The sequence below is a fragment of the Lathyrus oleraceus genome, chromosome 7 (genome assembly GCF_024323335.1).
Source record: "Lathyrus oleraceus cultivar Zhongwan6 chromosome 7, CAAS_Psat_ZW6_1.0, whole genome shotgun sequence".
NCBI lineage: Eukaryota > Viridiplantae > Streptophyta > Magnoliopsida > Fabales > Fabaceae > Lathyrus > Lathyrus oleraceus.
This window is the reverse complement of record NC_066585.1, coordinates 524,402,411-524,413,902: the sequence shown is the minus strand read 5'-3', so window position 1 is coordinate 524,413,902 and position 11,492 is coordinate 524,402,411. Positions and strand designations below refer to the sequence as shown.

The following is an 11,492-nucleotide window of genomic DNA, read 5'->3' as shown; positions in this document are numbered from 1 at the left end:
TGGATTGCGAGGACAAAGGCTGTTGAACAGGTTTTCGGCAACTGGGAGGATTCATTCAAGGAATTACCACGGTTTTTATGGGCACTAAAAACTTATGTCCCAGGAACTGTGGCAATTCTGGAGACAGTGCCAGCAATGATGCCAGACGGAACCTGCGCTACAGGTAATAGAATATTTCACCGTCTCTTTTGGGCATTTGACCCGTGCATCAAAGGTTTCACTTTCTGCAAACCTCTCCTGCAAATTGATGGCACCTGGTTATACGGAAAATACAAGGGTACTTTGCTCATGGCAGTTGCACAAGACGGTAACAACAATGTATTTCCCATTGCCTTTGCTCTTGTTGAAGGTGAAACGGCTGGTGGATGGGGTTTCTTTCTTCAACATCTCAGAACGCATGTCGCTCCACAAGCCAATCTATGTTTGATTTCAGATAGACATGCTGCCATTGAAAGTGCCTACAACAACCATGACAACGGATGGCATGATCCTCCTTCTACACATGTCTACTGTATCAGACACATTGCACAAAACTTCATGCGTGCTATAAAAGATAAGAATCTTCGCAAGAAGGTGGTGAATGCTGGGTATGCTTTAACTCAACCGTCATTTCAATATTATCGTGATGAGATTTGACTGTCTAATGAAGACGCGGGGAGATGGATAAATAACATCCCAGTAGAGCAGTGGACAAGAGCATTTGACGGTGGTTGTCAATGGGGCCACATGACAACAAACATTGTGGAATGCATGAACGGGGTTTTCAAAGGGATTCGAAATCTGCCAATAACCGCCTTGGTAAGATCAACCTATTATAGTTTGGCTTCTATGTTCGCAACCAGAGGTGAAAGATGGAGTGCAGTGTTAATGTTCGGACAAGTATTCAGTGAGTGTTGCATGAAGGTCATGAAAGAGGAGAGCATCAAAGCTACGACACACGCTGTAACAGTGTTTGACCGTCATAGACAAAATTTCAGCGTCCAGGAAACAATGGGCAACAACGAGGGGAGACCAAATTTAGCCTACGCTGTTAGACTACACAGAAGTTGGTGCGATTGTGGAAAATTTCAGGCCTTCCGCATACCTTGCTCCCATGTCATTGTAGCATGCGCTTATACTCGTCAAGACGCTTACACCCATTTATCTAATGTGTACAAGGCCAGCACCATCATGAATGTATATAGTCAAAGCTTTTCAGTACTACCAATGGAGGATTACTGGCCTCCATATGAAGGAGATATTGTTTGGCACAATGAACAGATGCGTAGAAAGAAGAAAGGAAGGCCAAACAACACACGTATCAGAACAGAGATGGATTCCACAGATAAAATGATAAGATTATGTAGTATCTGTCATCAACCAGGACACAACAAAAACAACTGTCCCAATCAAGGAGCATCATCTAGATCTTAAGATTTTTGTAACATTTTATTTAGATCTTAAGCTTTTTTTAACATTTTATCTAGATCTTAAGCTTTTGATAACATTGTATTTCTGTAACAATCAATCATTATATATCATTAAGTTCTTGTTACAACGAGTTTCATAACCAACATCAGTACAAAACATCTAAAAACATAAATAATTCTAACTGATTACAACAATCAAATTAATGTCGTCTCGACCGAACATCATTTCCCTAGCATCCTTATCAGTCTTCATTCGCACCCAACCAAAGATACTGTCAAGTCTCTCAATACTTCTGATTTTTCCCCTTCTGGTATTTTCCCGTATAACCATCGAACCAACTCCCTCTTCAGTTGATCTAACGTGGTGATGTTCCAAAACAGCATCACCAATTGAGGTTTGTCTCTCGCATAAATCACCTTACCGTATCGACGACGAACACCAAACATGATAGCCAAATGATTATATGAGTTGTGGAACAATAGGTCACACAACGCATCTATTTATAAGACAAAAAAGGCATTTTATGAGGGACTCGCCAATTGAGTTGGCGACTCCTCTTAAAACCTACACATAGGCGCCAATTGGATTGGCTAGGGCATCTGCCCTAGCAAATCCAATTGGCGCCTCCATTCAAGTTTTAAGAAGAGTCGCCATATGAACAACTTTCATGTTCATCAAAAATCCATTTGAAACTTGGAAGCTCATCATTCATTTCAAAACATTATAGGTCATTTTGACAAAAACCCTAATTTTGGGTCAACTTCGCAGGGACCTAACTCACTCATTTTTAATTATTTTGAGGTGGGACCAAGTGAATTGGAAAATTTAAGATGTCTACTTCAGTTGTTATGTTGGACAAAATTTCATAACTCTAAAAGAAACACATGAAATAATGCAAGACATTTTAGGTCAGATTACAGTTGAAAAACTCAGAAGTCCAACTTCAACTGCCCATAACTTTCTCATAAAAAATCCAAATGATGAAAACTTTATATCCAAATCATTGTCTTGAAAAGATCTACAACTTTCATGTTGGAGGTTTTTTCATTTGAGCCTTTTTTAAGGGAGTCGCTAATTGGATTGGCGCCTCCTTGTAATTTTTAAGAGGGGTCGCCAATCCAATTGGCGCCTCCTCCTAAAAGTGGGGTAGATTAGAAATTTTCCTGAAAAGTGGGTTATTTTGGGAATTTCTTCGAAAAAGTGGTTTATCTCGGTAAAATTGCCGATTTTCGGTGTTTCCTTTCAAATTTAATTTTTAACGTCTTTTCATTTGAATAACTTTAATTAGAGTGTTGATAGGTGGTATTCGGGTGTCACCTTAATTAGAATTTTAATATTTTATGCATTTTCACTCTAAATTTTATAAAAAAATTGAAAGGAATATGATTTTGAATAAAATTATAATGGGATAAAATTTAATTAAATAATTTTAAAAAAATTCATTGGAAAAGAAGAATTTAAGAGAAATATTTTAACTTAAAAAAAAATATATCAATAATAAAGGAAATATATTATTTTCAAAGTACATTATATTTTGTATATTCATTAATATTTTTATTGGTATCACTTGTATGGTCACACTTTACATTAAAGTATTCCAAATCCTTTTATAAATTTAAATGAAAATTAATTTATTATATTTTAATAGTTTGTATTGCTTAATCATAAAAATTATATATCTTTATTGTTACAACTCAGTAGGTTTGTTAAATTAATTTATTATAATTAAGTCATCATATATTTCTCATATTGAAAAAGTTTATTTTAGAATTATATAGTCAAACTCTTACCATCAATAATATTTTTTGATGGGGTCCAAAAGATGGAGAGCAAAACTCATGATATCTTTCAAATGTTGTCTATTATACAGTTGGCTGAACATGTTAGATGAATTGAAATTTTTTTATTGAAAATTTATGAAAATTTATACTCAATTATAACTTTTCATTTGATGGAAAAAATGGCTGTAATCTTACAATACATAGTTTTAATCTTCTCTGAAATATTTATAATAATGATTATTAAGATTAATTTAATTAATTCATAAAAAAATATTTTCCCCAATTTATTTTTTGAAATAAATCCTTAACTTGTTAATTTAGTATTTTATTTTGAGTTAACATTTAATTTTTTTTCATATATATATATATATATATATATATGATCTTTTAGTTCAATTTAACATTAACCATTATTTTATCAATAATAGTCTTTTTAAAAAGATTAAATAATAAAGGTATTGACCGTATTATAGAAAAAATAGAAAAATAATTTTAATAGAAAATAGCAAACTTTTTAAACATTTTTGATATTATAAAATGAATTTAAAACAAAAAATACGAAGAAGCAAAGAATCGTCAATAAATTTTTCAAGGAAAAAGAAAGACTGTGTATTATACAATAAACATAAATTTAAAAGTAAAGTTGAATGTAATGAGATAAGGACAAAATCTTTCCTCAAAATAGTCCAAATTATAAACTTCATATTTACTCGTATTTAATAATTGTTGAAATTAAAAAAAAAAGTAATTCACAAATAATGGATTTGGTGAATTGGCAAAATGACTCTGCTTAAAAAAAAGATTTTGATAGACAACTCAACTCATATAAAAAAAAGTTCATCCTCGTCTAGAGAATTAGGTTTATAGAGGGTCTAAATCATGAGATAATTTAAAATTAAAGCAAAAAAGACAAATAATATAAAATATAATAAGCAGGATGATTCAATGGAAAATAAAGAAAAAACAAAATATATTATAAATAAAAAAAAGGAATTGATATACCATGACCAAAGATCACAATATAGGTCAGGTAGTTAACAAATTTGACTTCACGCAGATAACCCCAAATAGTAAGTTTGCGCAATAGTTTACGTATACTATGGGGGAATGTAATTTTTTTGTTTTTTGTTTTTTAATATTTTTTTTACACTATATAAACAATACTATTGACATATAAATGGCATAATCTCTCATACATATAATATTAATAAGAGACTATATGTACTTTGGAGATAAGAGAAATTATAGATAGAGATCTAACTTTTCAATTTCAGTGCTCAGTTCTTTCAAATTTGTAAGTTTTTCTTCTTGTTCTCCCATTTTATTTTGATGTTTTGTATATGTGTTTTTTCTTGATCATCAAAATTTTCCAATTGATTATAAATTGTTGTGTAGAAAATATTGAATGAGAATTATGCTAATTCAAATTACAAGTATTTTATTTATCAAAAACAATTTTTCTGATGGATTAATATTGCATTTCTTTAAATTGTATATGAAATTCATTATTTTTATTGAATTTATTTATCTGATTAATTTTAAAAAACTCCTCACTCTTATATTTGAACTTCTTTCCTATGGTAACTTACAAATATCTGATATTGAAGGTTAAAATTCTTTAGAACAATAAATCTTGATTTTTAATAAGATGGTATTGATAATTGGATACTCATTACCATGTGTGTTATGTTTGTGTGCATGTGTTGTACCCATAAAGTATTGATGTGTGATTTTGTGCGCAGTTCTTCCCATTTTCGATAAAAAAAATTATTTGATGGAAATTGTTTGATAGTATTTTTTTTTCATTCCATATAATATTTGTAGAGAATTTTTTCATATATCTTTGCAGATCAAGTATATTTGATGTCAAAATCATATAAGAAAGATAAATAGTTTTATTTTTATTATCATCACGTTTGGATCTTCAAGGAAAGAAAAATGAACCAAATATAGAAAAAAACACAAGTGATGTCTAAAAACATAGAAGACCGAGTGGAAGATCCTAAGAAAAAGGAAGAGCAAAAGAATCAAGAAGAGGGAAAGATGAAGATTTCCATTTTCCCTTCCCATTCAAAAGGAAATAACAACGGAAAACGACATGTTGGTGAGACTTCTGATTTAGGTATTCTTATTCAGCAACTTGGTCGGGATATATCAATTCATTGTCTCCTTTAATTATCAAGATCTGATTATGGGTCAATTGTTGCACTAAATACAAGTTTTTGATCACTAATTTGATCTGGGGAACTTTATCAATTTAGGAGAAAAATAGGAATAATAGAACATTGGGTTTACTTCAGTTGTGAAGTTCTTAAGTTGGAGGCATTTGACCCAAATCATGGTCGATGGATGCAATTACCTAAAATGATTTGCGATGAATGCTTTATGTTCTCTGATAAGGAGTCTCTGGCTATTGGTACCGAGCTTTTAGTTTTTGGTAAGGAATTAATGAGTCCTAAAATTTATAAGTATAGCCTTCTAACAAATATGTGGTCAGTTGGGAAAATGTTGAATACTCCTAGATGCTTGTTATCTTCTGCTAGCTTAGGAGGAATTGCCATATTAGCGGGTGGTTGTGATATGTGTGGTAACATCTTAAGCTTTGCTGAGCTCTATACCTATGACACTGGAAAATGAGAAACCCTTCCAAACATGAATAAAGCAAGAAAAATGTGTCCAGGTGTATTTATGGATGGAAACTTTTATGTTGTTGGTGGAATTGCAGTTGACAAAATAACGCAACTTACACGCGGTGAAGAGTTTAATATGACGACAAAAGAATGGTGTGAAATACCCAACATGTTCTCAATGAGAAATGAGGTGCTTGAGACACCACCTCCTTCTGGGTCACCTCCTTTGGTTGTTGTTGTAAATAATATATTGTATGCTGCTGATTATTCACAACAGGAAGTAAAGAAGTATGTTAAAGGAAACATTTCATGGGTTACCATTGGAGGATTTCCTTAGCAAGCAAACTCAATGAATGGTTGGAGACTAGCATTTATGGCATGCGAAGATAAGCTAATATTTCTTGGAGCTCACAATCTTCATGGTAGAGGCATGCTTGAGATTAGTGCTTGGGTCCCTGACGAAAATGCCCCACAGTGGAACCAACTTGCGACAAAGGAATCAAGGAGTTTTGTTCATAACTGCACTGTGATGGGATGTTGATGCTATTTAGTGTTATATGGATTTTATTTCTTATTATGATTTCAATATTTTAATTTTCCTCAAATCTTATTTTTAATGATTTCTAGTTTGTTAATATGGGTGTTACTTTTGTAATATTGAATTATGTTATTTTTATTCTATATCATTGTCGGCGTTTTAGATTCAAATTTCTATTGGTGACACTGGAATGTAATGATGGATTGTTGAAGATTTTTATTTGTTTAAATTTGTGATATAAAGTCTAATAAAGTTTTTATATTTTGCATATTGGTGAAAAAATGTTACAAGAAGAGCTAGTATTTCAATCTTTTACGATTTATAATCTATAATTAAAAATACATGATGAAGTCAAGAACGGTAAGACTTGAGTATTTTATTCTAGTTATATTGCTTATAAATTAATGTCATTGATATTTTAAATTTAATGAAACATGATATAATAGAGTCTTGGTGTTATTAGATATATTTTATATATGTTTATTTGTGGTTGTGTGACTTGCTTATAATAAGAGGGTGAGGTGTATGGGGGATGATTAGTTGGAATTACTAAGGCTAAGTCATTTCTCTTAATATTTATCGGAGCCTAATTGTAGAAGTGTAAACAACTTTATCTAAATATGTCTAAAATTAGTTAAAATATTTTTCTCAATATTTGTCAACTTAATTCAAATGTGCCTGGGATTTGAGGAAACTCAAAAGACAAGTTCCCTAATAATATAGTAAAATCGGGTCCACTTTGTCTATAGTGTCTCAAAACTCCATTCTTACACTTTAGAGAAAATTAGAGAAAAATGGAAGACTTAATAAATATAAAAAGGAGAAACTAAAGAGAGTAGGGGCAAACCTAATTATTTAAGGTCAAGTAAGTATTATAATACTATTCTCATCTTTAAGCTTTCAATTTCATTTTCATCATAAAATTGATATTTTAACTAATGTGATATTTTCATCCATTTTCTTTATCTTCTTCAAATGCACATATGTAATAATGAGGTTATAAGAACAAACTCTCTCTCAAGAAAAGAAAAGAGAAAATTCATTGTATTTATGATCTATGAAATTCTAAGTAAAATATATTCATCATTAAAACTTTTGAAAAATCTCAAAAATTAGCATTTAAGGTATTATATGTCTGCATTAAATTTTTTTATTGTAACATGTAAATTTTGTAATGGAACTTGTGTTAAATTAAATTTCGTAATTATTAAAAGATATGTCTAAAACATATTTGAGTAAATGAGTTGAAAATATAATTCTTTAAAAGAGATCTTGTTAAATTTTACATTGGAAATATAAAAAAATGACTAACGATAATGAAAAATAATTTTTTCTTTTCATTTTAACACTATTTATTATCACATATAAATAAGTAGAAGAAAATTAAATTAAAAATTATAAAAAGAAGACAATAAAATCAAAGACAGCTCATCATGTATATGTTAGAGTTTTACAACACAATTGAGCGTATTGGAGAAAAATATTATCAATTAGAGTATACTAAAATGATTCGAATCACATCAAAGTTAAATCGAACCACTGTTCCTATAGAGCTAGTTTATTCAAATCACACATGTAGTGATCTGAATCACACTATTAAAATGATTAAAAACTTGTTGAGTGGTTTCAATCTCAATTTTTTAGAAGTGTTAATTTATGAATATTTTTAACATTTTAGGAAATTAGTTAACAATTAGTTGGAGTGTTATTTTTTATGCAAAGTTAAAATGTTATAACTCAAATATCATGTGATGTGAACGTCTAGACCAACCATACAAACTTGAAGTGAAGTATCATTAACTGATTTTGGTTAAAAGAATTAGTGGTTGTTGACGGTAAAAGTTCCACTTTCAATAAATAAATTTGATAAATTAATCTAGGACTTAAGTTAGATCATATTAGATTCTTAGTTGACATGTTTACGAGTTCAAAGTTCAATGTAACATTTAAATTAGAAATATATCATGTATTTTGAATGAAGTGCAGTAACTGCATAGTAAAAAAGAAAAACAATAAAATATAATCAAATAAGAAGAAATAACTGGTTGATAATTGTATATATGTACTAAATATGACAAGAAACATACATAATTCCATTTATGATATCAAGTTTGAGAATATTATTCTGAGTATTCGGATATGTAATTTGTATTTTTTTTAAAGATTTTAAATGAAAAATGAAACTCCCTTAACAATGAAGTTTTCGTTTTAATATAAAATAAAAAAGTAAAATGTCTCACTCGTTGCATGGATGCCCACATGGAAAGCAACCGCATTAAATTAACTCTTTGGTAGCTCTCGAATGTGTTTTGAAATTGACATTTTAAAATACTTATGTAAACTAAGTGTGACCTTTATATTTCTCATGGCGACTTGTTGTTGCTAAATTTCAGAACTCCCAAAGCACTTTATTCAACATCATGATTACATTTGCATTACTAACTCTTGCACACATTGAGGTTACACTTTGTCCCTATACACTTTCCAAATTTGCTTAGTTTTTTTGGAATGTGTCGTTAAAAAAATTACTTAGTAATATTTTAGATTACTTTTATATTTTAGTACCTCAAACTTTCTTTGGTTGTAAATATATGAGTTTCTTATGCATGTTATTATCTTATATTTTTTCTTCAAAGTTTCTATGTCATTTGCAATTAACAAAAATGTTTTTTTTCTAGCATATCTCCGACGAAATTTCAAAATCCTAAGTTGGTCAAGAAAGATGGTTATGGGTATTTACTTGATCCCAAATAAGAAGAACCAAAATAAGAAACTTGTGGAACCATGTTTTGGAGGTTAATTTAAGAAGTAATCAAATAATTTCTTGTCTTTTATTATGACAACTAAGATATGTTTGATAATAGAACCTATATCACAAGCGGTTAAAGATGCAAGAAAATGAGTTAGAGTTTGATGATCACTGCAAACATCATCTAATGATGACATTCAACTTGAATAAATCTCAAACCTCATCTACAAGAAGAATTAAAGAAAATGTCTAAATGACTGGGTTACCTAACAAGTCTTGAAGCTTCAAAGTTTATAATAGAGGAAGTGTGAAAACTCGCCATGCCGCGTCTAAGTGAACCATGTTTTAAAAAAAACAAGGGCGCTTTTCTAATGTTATAAGGCTAAATCACACATAGACACACATAAATAAGTTTTAAACCTATTTTTCTTAAGAAAATATTCCTAAAAATATTTTGGAAATGTGTCAGTTGAATCGGGAACTGTCTAAACAATTTTTAGAAAAAACTTATACTCTTCAATCGATTGAAACTTATACCCAATCGGCCCTTAAACGTTTGGGATAATAATGTCTTAATGAATAACATCGAATATATATATTTTCCTTCAATTTTAAATATCTTAAACATTTATTTGGAGGTATTCTAATTTATTGGAGTAAGGTGTCAATAGAATGACACAATAAATTTGGCCCAAGAAGTTTTTTTTTATCAACCTCTAACATATAAATAAAGGTTATTCCCTTCACAATTTTACATAGTCCCAAATCTATGAAAAATCACTCCAGCCCACAAGTTCCCATAAATGTTTATTATATAGTCTTTATACGAACCTATATAAAGACTATATTTTTTTTAGAGAAAACAATGTGGGACTTCTATCCATCATTTTTTTGAAATTCTATTCATTGTTTTCTATCAATGATATCCACCACCTTTCTCGATAATCCATAGAAAAAACTCCATATCCAGCACATGCCAGTTTTTTAAATCTTTTCTGGTTTCAATCTCAGTATTTCATAGCAAACACTCATTATTTCAAATCTTTTTCAGCTTTCACTAGTCACATATACTTTCAAATCACCTGACAAAGTAATATGGAACTTAGTTTTCATGATAGGGCATTTACATTTGATTTTGAATTCTCACCATTTTTAAGGTAGGTACGGTAACATGGAAATACTATTACTTTCAAAGTAAGGTGAAAGTTTAATATTATTATTTTTCCAAATAAATACACTCTAAAGTAGAATATTTTAGTTATAATTTGTTACCGAGTGATATATTCTCATAAGATTTATATTTAGATATGTTAAACCTATCATTCTTATGATTTTCATTTCCATTTCCATGGTCTTCTTCAAAAGAAAGATGGAACTTGGTTTTCATTTCCAATTTCATGATTTTCATTTCATTTCCATGATTTTCATTTCACTTTTAACTTCTCCAATATCATGATTTTTTGGTTTTCAATTTTGGAAAGGGAGTTGGAAAATAGATGTTTTTAGATATGCAATTACCATGACAGTTCTTTATTGTCTTATGACAACTTCTATGTACATGTTTCCTCCTTATGATCAGGTAAATTAGAAATAACACATGATTGCAAATGATTATTCCAAACACTAGAGTAAGAATTTCTCCACCTAATGACTACTCTGATGAACAACTCAACAATTGGTCATATGATTCACCATCATTAACTTCACCGTCGTTCATCAATGGAGGATCAACAACAATAACACTTATGTTAATTCTTTTACTACTTTGTTCAGAATCATATTCAGCTTGTAGCTCCAAGTAACTCTTACGTGGTTGAGGTGCTATGGTATCCCTTGCCATGCATGGTCAATCCTATTTTTCATTTTTCTGTCCTTCTTGGTTGGTAAATATATTTGTTGCGATGAGAGTAAGTCTGAGTTTTCCAAGTTGGATGTGTTGAGCATCTTGGTTAGAACTTCCTGAGGAATGTTTATCAGTGAGGTTTTCAAAGTGAGCATTAACAATGTTGTTTTTAGAGTAAGAGTTGTCCAAGAAACTCTTGGGCCGTCTATGAAAATGGTGAAGAAAGACTTTCCTATTCTTTTGGATTCTAAAGATTCGTCTGAATCTGAGTGTTCATCTTGGGAGGAGTTTGTAGAGAAGGAGGAAGATTCATAGGAAGAAGACGATGTCAGTTCTCCAATTAGAAATAGTGTAGGGTCATTTCAGAAGGATTTTTGTGAAAAGAGTTTGTCTATTTTCAATATTGTCAGTAGTAGGTGAGGGATGTTTCTAAAATGAAGCTTTCTGAAGGAGTATATGTCAATAGGTTAGGTTCTAGATCTGCAGGAGTAAAAGTTGGAGACGTGTTTGTTTCCTATCTGATGATGATGGAACAAAGTAT

General features: G+C 30.4%; 1 pseudogene; it reads left to right on the top strand.

Moving 5' to 3' along the window:
- The first annotated feature begins 4,397 nt into the window (after positions 1-4,397).
- LOC127101665 (F-box/kelch-repeat protein SKIP11-like) lies at positions 4,398-6,535 on the top strand (annotated as a pseudogene).
- Positions 6,536-11,492: the final 4,957 nt, after the last annotated feature.